Below are 11,273 nucleotides of genomic sequence, written 5' to 3' on the forward strand. Positions count from 1 at the left end.
CATGCCGAGCATCCAAGCTGAGCTCCCATGCCGAGCTCCCAAGCAGAGCTTCTAGGTCGCACTCGAATGCCGAGCACTTCAAGCCGAGCTCCCATTACGAGCTTCCAAGCCGCACTCCAAGGCTGAGCTCCCATTTCGAGCTCCTAAGTCACACTTCAATGCCGAGCATTCTGGGTCAAGTACTCTAGGCCAGACACTCAAGGCCTAACGATCCAGGAAGATCACTCTACTCTGATGCTATCTTTTCTCTTTCTATTTTATGTTGTTGTTCCAAATTATTGCCTAACTTAAGCATCGGAGGAGGCCCGGCTAGAGCCAACCTGGTAGGCCTTTCTTTTTCCTTTGTGTGCAAACCCGCGATACTCCACAACAGTTGGTGTTCCGTCTTCCACCACCGTAGACCAAGCAGGTTGATTTACACTATCCACGCCTCCAAATCATCAAAGTATGGTCAAGCAGAATTTGGGCATCAACACTTACATATCTAAAATCATGTAATTTGGAGACCCCTATCTTATGCATCGAGTGATCAAAAATAATTATAGTCTAAATAAATTAAATTTTATTTATTCTTGATCACTTGATGCATAAGCTAGGGTTCTCCAAATTATATGATATTTCGTATGTAAACAATTTAACTAGTAGATCACATCCAATAGCTCGAATCATCAATTTGAACTCTCTATTATTCAATGTAGACCCAAATGGATCTAAGTGGAGATAAATTCAAGTATAGCCAGGTTTAGATTTATACATATAGAGAGCTAGACTTAGCTACACTCAAGTAGATCTTCATTCAGATCCGGTCAGGTCTACATTTGATATTGGAGGTCTCATATCGATGATATGAGCTATTGAATATGATGTGCTAAATCTAAATTGCTTGCATACCAAAAATCATATGATTTGGAGACTCTTATTCTATGCATTAAGTGGACAAAAAAATAGACAGTCAAAATAAAATAAAATTATATCTATTTTTAATTACTTGAGGTATAGGCTAGAGGTCTTCAAATCATATGATATTTGGTGTGTAATGAGGTTGGAAATAGTAGATCAAATTCAATAGCTCGAACCATCGATTTAGAAGTCGCATTCTCTAATGTAGACTTGACCAAATCTGAGTAGAGATCCACTCGAGTATAATTAAGTCCTCTCTCTCCCTCTATATATATATAAAGAGAGAGAGAGAAAGAGAGAGATGCAGGTGTAGACAATATCTAATAATTGATAAGAAAATTTGTTTCATTAGTTTTAGTAAACTAACTAGCACTTGGAATCAAGAAAGTATTATATCCATCTACCTAAAAACAGCTCCAGATGAAACTTCAAATTGCATCCAACTGTGACTAAAATTTTCCTAAGTTGCGCCTATAAATTACTCTAGATCAAGCCCGATTTGCATCCAACTGTGTCTAATATGTTTTTATGCAATGCATAGACATTCTATAACTATTCCAAACCACCCCAAAATGGTTGTTGAATTGTTCCAAACCATTCCTAACCAAGTTTTATCAAATTAACCCACTCAAAACCCGAAGAAACCTTGGAACTATTTTTGCATTCTTCTCTTCTGCAGTATTAAATTTGGCTTCAAACAAGTATTTGCTACTTTACAACTGAATATCAAACTAAATTTAAAGTTTTTTTTTTTTACTCTAATAAGTTTCTTCTTGTTATTTTGTTAATTATCAATAATTTTTTTTCAAGATTGAACTCTTTTTCACAAATGGCTACTTTCGAATTTCAAAACTTTATCCTCACAAAAGATCAATATCTTGTTTTTCAAAATGTTGTTTCGATCAATTGCGAATGTTGTTGTGAAATGACTATAATTTGAAAAGCAATTAACTTGGTTACCAGCGAAAGTGTCATACCACCCTCAACATGCAATAACTATACTCTAGCCTTCCAACACAATTCGTGATTGTCACCAATTTGAATATATCATTATCTTCATGATCTTGATCGAAAATTCACTTATAGTTATAGTTAAACTCTAATTCCTTTTTTTTTTACATAATCTCGCTTCTCCAATAGAGATTAATGCATCATTTTGGCCATTGCTATAGGTCTCATATTTATTACAATCTCAATCTTGCTCCTATCTTTAGATTTTTAAAATTACATTAAAAGATGATTTTAAGTGTTTTCTAAACATAAAAGGATTTGCTTCCAACTAGCATTTTTAGAACTGAGGTTTTTGAAATTTCTTTATGTTCTCACTTAAAATAACATTTTTTCTTGCAAATCACAAATTTTGAATAAAAAATTAAGATTTAGAATTTATAAAATAGGTTTTTCTTTCAAATATTATTTTCTTATGAGCAAGATTTTTATTTTCTCAACTCTGTATTGCATGATTTGTTCAAAAAGGTTTTTTGGGCATTTATGAACACCTAATTACAAGGGAACCTTCTTGTTGATATGTGGTCTTTCCTAGCTTGAAAATTCTTTTCAAAAGAAGTTTGATAAATTATTTTCATGAAAATTGCTTTAAGGTTACTTAATTTCTCATACTAATAATTTTCTTTCAACATGTCATTCCTATTTTTCTAAATAAATATTTTTTGTAACTTTTGAAAATAGAATGTTTGAAATATTGGAAATTGTAGGTTCTTTTGGCCACAATGATTTCAATTTTCTTTTAAACTAGGTGGTTCACTAGTTGTTTCAGAAGTGATTCTATAAATTTTAAATGCTCCTAATTTTAGGGATCAAAGATTTTTACAAGGCCAGAGATTTTGAAATACAAAAATGACCCTTCAAAACAAATTCAAACATTGTTCACTAAAATATTGCTTTGAAGATATAATATTTTCTTATTCATGATTTAGTTTCAAAAATTCATCCAACTTGAATCTGAAATCATGTGATTCCAAATTCTTCTTCCGGTTCAAGAAATGCTTGGCAACTTTTGAAAAACTTTTTTTTATTGAAATTTTTTTGGGTTTGTTTGAACGTTCTCCAAAATCTTGATATTTTCCTTGAATGTTTTCTTGGAAGAAAAGGTTTTGCTTTAACAAGAATCTATTGGCTTTAAATATGAATTCCAATATAGATCCAAATTATTAGGTAAAATTACTTATGCACTCCCTCAACTTAGGGCTAATTTTGTTTAGTACCTCTTGAGTTTAAAATATTTCGAAGAGGCCTCTGAATTTAGTTAAGTAGGTCAATATGGTCCTTAGCCCCGTCTTGCATCCAACCCCTTTAAGACTATCATATTGGATAGTTTTGCCTCAATGCTATAATTTTTTATTAGGTATATTTAAGAAAAAATGCTAATATAAAAGGTTGTTCCTCTCCTCCAAAATCCCATCCCCAACATTCCTTGACCTTCGTTCCTTGTTCGGGATCTTAACATGTCAGTGTCCATCAGCACTCCATCCCTCATGCTCGCATTCTAGAAGTTTCCTCTAGTATTTTTCTCCAAGCTCTTGCCGCATTGTTTTCTGTTACAGCTGTTGAACCCTCTCCACCTCTGCGTCCTTTCGCGATCGTCGAGTTGTTGTCAGGAAGAATCATGCGACTCTGATAGGATGACACAGAGGATCCATCGAACCATTCATGGACAAGGGCCCTCCCCAACAGGCTCACCTTCTGCCGCCTTTGACGACGAAGGTCGTTCTCCTTGTGTTGGAGAAAGAATCGAGTTTTGGTTTTTACTTTGATGTTGGTGGTGGTATATGATCGCGATGACGACAGATTGGTGGGGCACGAGGATTTGGGCATGACGATAGACCAGTCAATCGCGATGTCGACGATGAAGAGTAGCCTATGACCGTCTCGCTTCCTCTTCTTCCTAGAGAAACACTTTCTGACAGACTTCACCGAGATGATGGCGAGTGTAGATAAGTATGCCAATGTAGAGGAGGCCAGGGCCTTCCATCGCGAGCTTGCTGGTGGGAGACCCTCCTGAGGAGGTAAGTGGGGATGAGAGGAGAAAAGAGAGCCGAGGAGTGTCTCACCCTGGCATGAGAGAGGCTTGAGACAACCCAAAAGCCCTTCTCAAAGATTTGAAAGATACACCCTTCTCACAGCTTTGAGGACCTAGATCCTCATAGCGATCGAAGGCTGAGGCTACTTGCGCCCTCTGCATCTGATGAAGGGCCCAGCGACTAAGAGAGGCCACGACACCGAGGAGTGCATTCAACTCAAGGATGAAATCAAAGCACTCATTCGGCGCTGGCGGCTAGACCGGTATGTGCGCACTCGGTAGAGCCTAGGAGCCCCCACCCTGGCCTCTAGTCCTCCGGCCCTAAAACAAATCAACAATCGCCCAACAACAGGCGTCATCAACACTATCGCTGGCATACCTGCTAAGGCCCAAGTGCCTCGGGTAGCTAAGCTCTCCAAAAAGGAAGAACACAAAGCAACCATAAATTCTACACATGGATGGGTCATCATGCTCGAGGGGCAGAGAGGTCGGTCCCATACTCACCATCCCTGGCAGAGTAATCACGAAGTAGGCTCTCTGGTTCAAATTCTTTGCCTCAAATAACAAAACGGTATGAGGCGTTTGTCACCAAACTCAAGCCTTCAAAGGAGCTTGAAATCCAACAAGTGAAGGTCTTTAGCGCATAGATTGGGGGACCTCAACGGTGCCTCAATCCTATGGGCCTGGAACTCTGACGATATTTGTGCCTATTATCAGTAAGGTTCATTATAGTCCAAACTCATTTCCAATAAAAATTCTCTCGTTGTGTTTGTATTTCAGATCAGACGACTATATCTATTGAGTTAGACTTGGGACTCCTCAAGGATGCTTGGGCCTCAACAAAGAGGACACCCTAAGGATGCTTAGGGCCTCCTTAAGACCGAGCCAACTTTGATTTTCTCTAGGAGTAAACCCCAGAGATGTCTTTGGGAGCATACTCCAAACATAAAAGGAGGTGCCAACCTCCTCATGACCGAGCCCACTCAGATTTTCTCTGGGAGCCAACCCTAGAGATGCCTCTGAGAGCATCCTCCAGAGATGAAAGATGGCGCTGACCTCCTCGAAACCGAATGCACTCGAATTTTCTCCAAAAGCCAACCCTAGAGATGACTTTGGGAGCATGCTCCAGAGATGAAAGAAGGTGCCGACCTACTTGAGACTGAGCCTACTTGGATTTTCTCTAGGAGCTAACCCTAAAGATGCCTCTGGGAGCATACTCCAGAGATACCGCTAGAGCAAAACTCTAGAGATGTCCAACAAAAAAAGACATCGATCTCCCTCCACTGAGCTCACTCAAAATTTTTTGAGAGTCGAACTCTAAGAAGATCGGCCAAGGAGCCCAAGAAAAGCTAAAGCTCTCAATGAGAAGGTTCAATGCAACAAACTGAACTAAAATAAGAAAATAAACGACAAGTAAAAACTAAAATCAGGTACTTCAAAAAAAATTCTTTATTCTCTTCTAGTACATATATTAATCTCGGTAGAAACTGAGCCAAAAGAGCTACAATGAAAGATCAAAACTTGGCACGACGACCTAGACCCAGACAAAGAACAAACAACAACACAACGAAAATGAAGACCGGAATCAGGTACTTGAAAAACTCTTTGTTTTTATTAAAGTTGTGAACTTTTATACTAACCTCGACAACGACCAGACCAAAGAGAAGTACATCAGTTTGGCTTACTCGAGTGAAAAGAAATGCAAGCAAAAAATAACGAGGTGACAGACTTCATTCCTTGCTTTCATCGCCTTGAGATATCCAGTTTCCTTCAGTCGAAAAGATAAATATCTTTGTGAAGATCCTGGCCGACAAGACTATTTCCCAGAGGGTCGAGTCGTCAATCGCGATCCGCAACGTCAAGGTCAAGATCCAGGACAAAGAGGGCATCCCCCTGGATCAACTTTTTCGCCCCCCTTGGTGCCTTCGCCGTTGTCGCCACCGCCGCCAACCTCGACGTCTTTGCAGGCGTTGGGTCATCGCCGCCTTCGTCGCCGCTGTCGTCATCCTTAGGGCCGAAGAAGTTCATCCTGAAAGTGAATCCTAGGTTCTTCGGTGTTAAGCATGCTGATTTTTTTTTTTTTTAAAACCATGGCTGAACCTGATCGGGTTGCCTACGTACCCCTTCATAAGGGGGATCAAGCCATACGTAGTTCTTTTTAAGTTTTAAAACGCAGCGGAAAAATTGAATCAAACAATTTAATTCATGCATGCTTACAAGATCAAATCTAGAAATCAGCACCTTAAGAACACATAAGATTATGCCGGAATCGTTTAAACAATTATGCTAAAACTTTCATGCATGATTAACTATCAGATCTGAAACTTAAGAACTCTATTCCAATTAATCTCCGAATATCCATTGAATGGATTCTGGAGATATCTCCGTGAGGAGCCCCAAAAGAGGGTAAAACCTCGGAGAATCAGACCTAGATCTTGACACCATAATAAAAGATTAATGTAGGATTAATACCTTTTATGATGGATGAAACTTGTGGATCTGATCCTCAACTTCGCAGCCACGCACACGAATGGCCTCTACGAGAAGTCCACGCAAAGTTCCTGAAGAGATCCAATCCTGCGGAAGTGCTAGCTTGCACAGAATTTCTTGAGGCTGAAATTTGATCTTCCAAACGCTATCAACTTTTGATCCGCCTTCTTGGAAGAACTTGGAGGAAAGGTTTAAAGGGATTGAAGAGGACTTAGATCTGATCTAAAGACTCTTATCAGGGACCCCTAACACTAATGGCGCGATGGACTTAGAGGAGGAAGAAGTCAGCTAGATTGAATGCAGAATTTTTCCATGCATGAACTAGGGTTCCTCTCTTTTCTTTTCCCTTTTTTCTTCTTCTTTTTCTCTTTTTTTCCTTGAATTCGACTACCAGATGATGGCGGTCCTTTTAATGTTGCTCTCCTACCTAACTTCATGCCAACCATCCCATATTTGTGGAGGATTTTGTGGGGTTTTGAATTTTGAATTCAAAATTCAAGTTCATGTGCCATTACATGATGAAGCTTGATCTAATCTAAACCATTCATCATGTTGCCACTTTCCTCTTTCAATTTCGAAATTCTCATGCCCCCAAACAGATTAGAGGGTCACGTGGTGATTTTGTGATGATTAAATTCGAAATTCAACCTTAATTAGAAGTGAGATAAAGATAAGGATGATATATGTCATGAAGAGAGAGAATTTGATCTTATCCAATTCTTTTCATGAATTTATCTCTCCATTTCGACCCATCTAATGATGAAAGAGGTCCCTGATGTTGCCAAGTGTCCTATGGCACCATTAAATAAATTAAATTAATTTTTAATCATATTAAAAATCAATTTATGGCGCCATGTATGGATATGTGACAAGTGGATTTCAAGATCCGAACAGTTTCAGATCAAACCCATTTAATTTAATTAAATCCTAACAATTAGAATGATCCAATTACCATGGGTTGAACCTAATCCAATTAGGTCAATCCCTAATTAAGCACAAATTTAATCTAATTTAATTTGGTCAACCTAAGTCCTCTTGATTCAGACCTAATCCAATCAGGTCAAAAATCCTGATTGAGCCCAGAATTGAATCTAATTAATTTGGCTCATCCTTAGTCTAATTACTCAATCCAATTGAGTTCATTAGCAATCTAATTACTAATTAATCCTCCAATAATTACTTTAATTATTTTATAAAATAATTTGTCAATCGAATTGACCAAATTATCCCTGAATGATTCTTAATCATTCATCAGCCTTCTTGATCAATCAGGAATCTTCTATGCGTGTGACCTCATAGGTTCGAACCTAAGCCGGTAGTATAGGAACAACTTCCTACACTAATCGATGTGACCATCTAGCAATGGTAACCGACGTCCGAATAGGCCGAATATATGCGAAGCAAATATTCTAGAACCCTGAACTATGGTTACTGTATAATTCAATCCCTTTGACTCTTAATGCCAGGATGACTTAGAGCTCACTGTCAACCCTATAATTAGTACATCCATTATGTGATTAACTTTAGATATCCCGTGACTCCTCACTGGGATTACCCTGGCCAAGGTTTTGCTAAATTAATCACAAGACATTATTCCTGTTTCCAGGAGGGGTCAATTCAATCTTGACTCACAACTGACTACGCAAGTACTTGACTGCACCCAGTGACCTTCCGTCACTGAATTAGAAATTCAGGTAGTCCGGTACCAAAGTACAGTGAGTTGCTTGCTAGTCACAGGTTGCGGTCTCAGGTCAGAGGGCCAAACTTATACCCATATCCACTCGGAACATCTCTCGACAGTAGAGCGTTCCGGAATTGGTCACTTTCAGTGAAATGTACTCCTACATTTCACCTGTATGGCATACCAGTGTCTCCACACTCCTTGGTTAAGAGGACAACCAACGTATATGTCACACAACGACCTAATCTCGATAATGTTGTCGTCCTAGTAACAACATATTATTTGGTCGCGAACAAGTTTAAGGACTCAAAGATAAATCCTCCTTTATCATAACATAAGTCCTAAGTACTTCATCATATAAGAGTTCATTTGAAGATGAAATGATGAATAATGCCAAATAATACTTTATTAATTTGTCAATTTATTTACAAAATTCAATCATCAATATGCTGACGATTGACATTTAGGATACAATTCCCAACACATCCATGGGAAGAGCTACTGAGCTCAAGCTCGGTATGCTTCGAAGCCCTTTTCAAATGCATCGGAGGCATTCTCCAAGGTCTCCTCTCGAAGTCACCCCGCAATGATGGAGTCGTAGCCTCGCAATGATGCGTCCCGAGTTGGCCCGAATCCGGTGACACTTCAAGAGGACTGGTCGGCGCACTTAATGCCTCTAACAAGGTCTCACCCTCGATCGAGGTGATGGCTTGACTTCCATCGCCCGAACCGAAAATGCAATTCGGCCTTGGAAGTGGGGGGCAAGGGATAGGGGAGAAATATTGGACACCCCGACCTCAGGCAGACCTACTGCATTGACCTCGGACATAAACTAAGGAGAACAACCTCAACATCGGACGAGCAACTAACCAATCGAGGTGAGCAACTTTGGTCCCGACCAAGGAGGAGCTATCAACTAGGAAAAATAATCAATACATGTCGACAATGACTGACAGTCCTAACAACTAACAGTTCTAGCAGCACGCAGTCGTGGCAACGCCACGACCTGCGCCCCATCGACGCTACCTGCCACCCGCGCGAACTGGCTCTACGCCGCGGCCATACTACCAGCTGTTACCTAGCCATCATTGCATGCCACATTAAGTCAGATAATGACAAAGTGGGCTCCCCTATATAAAGAGGTAGCTTAGGGGACCTCAGGTATGCAATATACAAAAATATATAACATATGCAATATTACTCACAGAGATACCGTCTGCTAAAATCCTCTTCTTTCTATAATGTTACCTCGTTATTCTGCCTTAGACATCGAATGGTCTTTCGTCGGAAACTCTCTGGCAAGCGGACTTTTTGTAGTTTGCCAGCGGAGGAGACTAGTATCCGACGCGTAAACCGGCCAGTTTGGCTCGTCTTCGGCCAATCTCAGGGTTGACCGAGTTGCATTTCGACTTTAGTCGGGATTTGGCGGCAACATAGCCCATTCATTCAAAAAGGATGAGATATGATTCACACTTGCACTCATAGATTTATTTTTCTTCCACCGCAAAATTATGTGATGGATGAAGATTATTTGCAATCTGATCTTTTGTTAGTTAAAGTACGCGGCAACCCTGAAAATAGAAGTTTTGAAAGTGACCGCAGGCTAGAGAGCCCACTGCCTCGCACAAGTCCAAAAAAAAAAAAAAAGGAAAGAAAACAGAGCAATGTTGGCGCCGGACGTAACGTGAGTTTCAGACAGATTGACAAATTTTCCGTGTCGGTGATAGCCTGATGACTTCCCATCTGTATACTAAAAATAAAAAAGTAAAAGAATATTGCAGTCTTTAATCCTTTAGAGCTGGAAGTCACTTGCTAAGGGAAAAAATAAAAAGGTGAGGATCGCTTTACGTGGTAGCCCACGTATGAACGCATCTACGCTCCAAGAACAAAAATCTAAAAGCAGATCAGGTGGTTTGTTCCCAGTGCCAATCTCAGTGCCATGCGGTGGCCCATGGCCGTGCCCTCTCGAATGTTCCTGGAAGACTCTAGACTCTGGTGGAATGCGACATTACGACCCTTCCCTATCAACCTCGTCCCAGAAGATGCCACCACCCACTTAATGTGTTGTATTGGCCATTACCACCCTCTAACCCACGACATAAATAGTTCGTATCGGATTTGGGGTGGCAGCGATGCGTTCTAACAACCTGGGCCCCACCTTGTCGTGTTAGAAATGAAACTAGATTGTTTTCTCTTTCACACCCTGCTCTCTTTTTCTTACTTTTTTGTGGCATCTTATCTGCTTCATAGCAGCACTTCTTTTTTGGATAACGATAAGGATTCTTATATTCTTTTAAGCTAGATTATGCATAATATTCTCCGATCACTTGGACCTTTTATTTATTTATTTAATTTGCTGGCCAAAATGTCTGAGTTCCTTTTTTTTTTTTTTCCTCATGCTAGACCGAACGGTTCATATAAAACGTGAACAGATGCGCTCAATAGAATCGAAAAATAGAATATTACGGAGCTCCTGAGATAGCTCTCTCCCCATCCATAGGGTGCTATCAGAATGGGTCGCCATATAGGTGGCCATCCAATCTGCAGTTTCATTGGCTTCTCTAAACATTTGCTTCATCTGGATAATCCCTCCGTCCCTCATCATCGTCCAGATAAAATGCCCGAGTTTCTTAAAGAATATAATTTTGCAAACAGAATTGGAACTGATGATCTAATTGATATTAATTAACAGCTTCATTTACCCCTGAGTGAATATAGTTGAACAATTGAATCGGGTCAGTTTCATGAGAATGATGTTTTCATGAGAAGACACCAATCTCAGCCTTCGGTGTGGTAATTGGCAGGGTAGTGGTGCTCCACAGTTACAAAGATGGGTGCTCTCAGCAGGGAGGGGAGTGGTGCACATCACTCTTGAGCAAGAAGGAATATGAGAAAAATCAAATTCATAATTATTATTATATATTCAAATAATCATGCATTCCAACCAATTCGATCCAAATTTGGTTGGTTATTACCTTCACGCAAGGGATTTGTATATTATAATCCATCCTTTAATCATCATCAGTTTCTAATGAGGATCACATTTTGCATGATGCAATCTCTCATGGTTGCCTAGCTTATGTAGAGGGCTACATGACCCAAAAAGGAAAAGCACTTCTACATAGCGTATTTTTGGATTATGCATTCAATAACAAAGTGTAC

The sequence above is a fragment of the Phoenix dactylifera genome, chromosome 16, assembly GCF_009389715.1.
Source record: "Phoenix dactylifera cultivar Barhee BC4 chromosome 16, palm_55x_up_171113_PBpolish2nd_filt_p, whole genome shotgun sequence".
NCBI classification, from domain to species: Eukaryota; Viridiplantae; Streptophyta; class Magnoliopsida; order Arecales; family Arecaceae; genus Phoenix; species Phoenix dactylifera.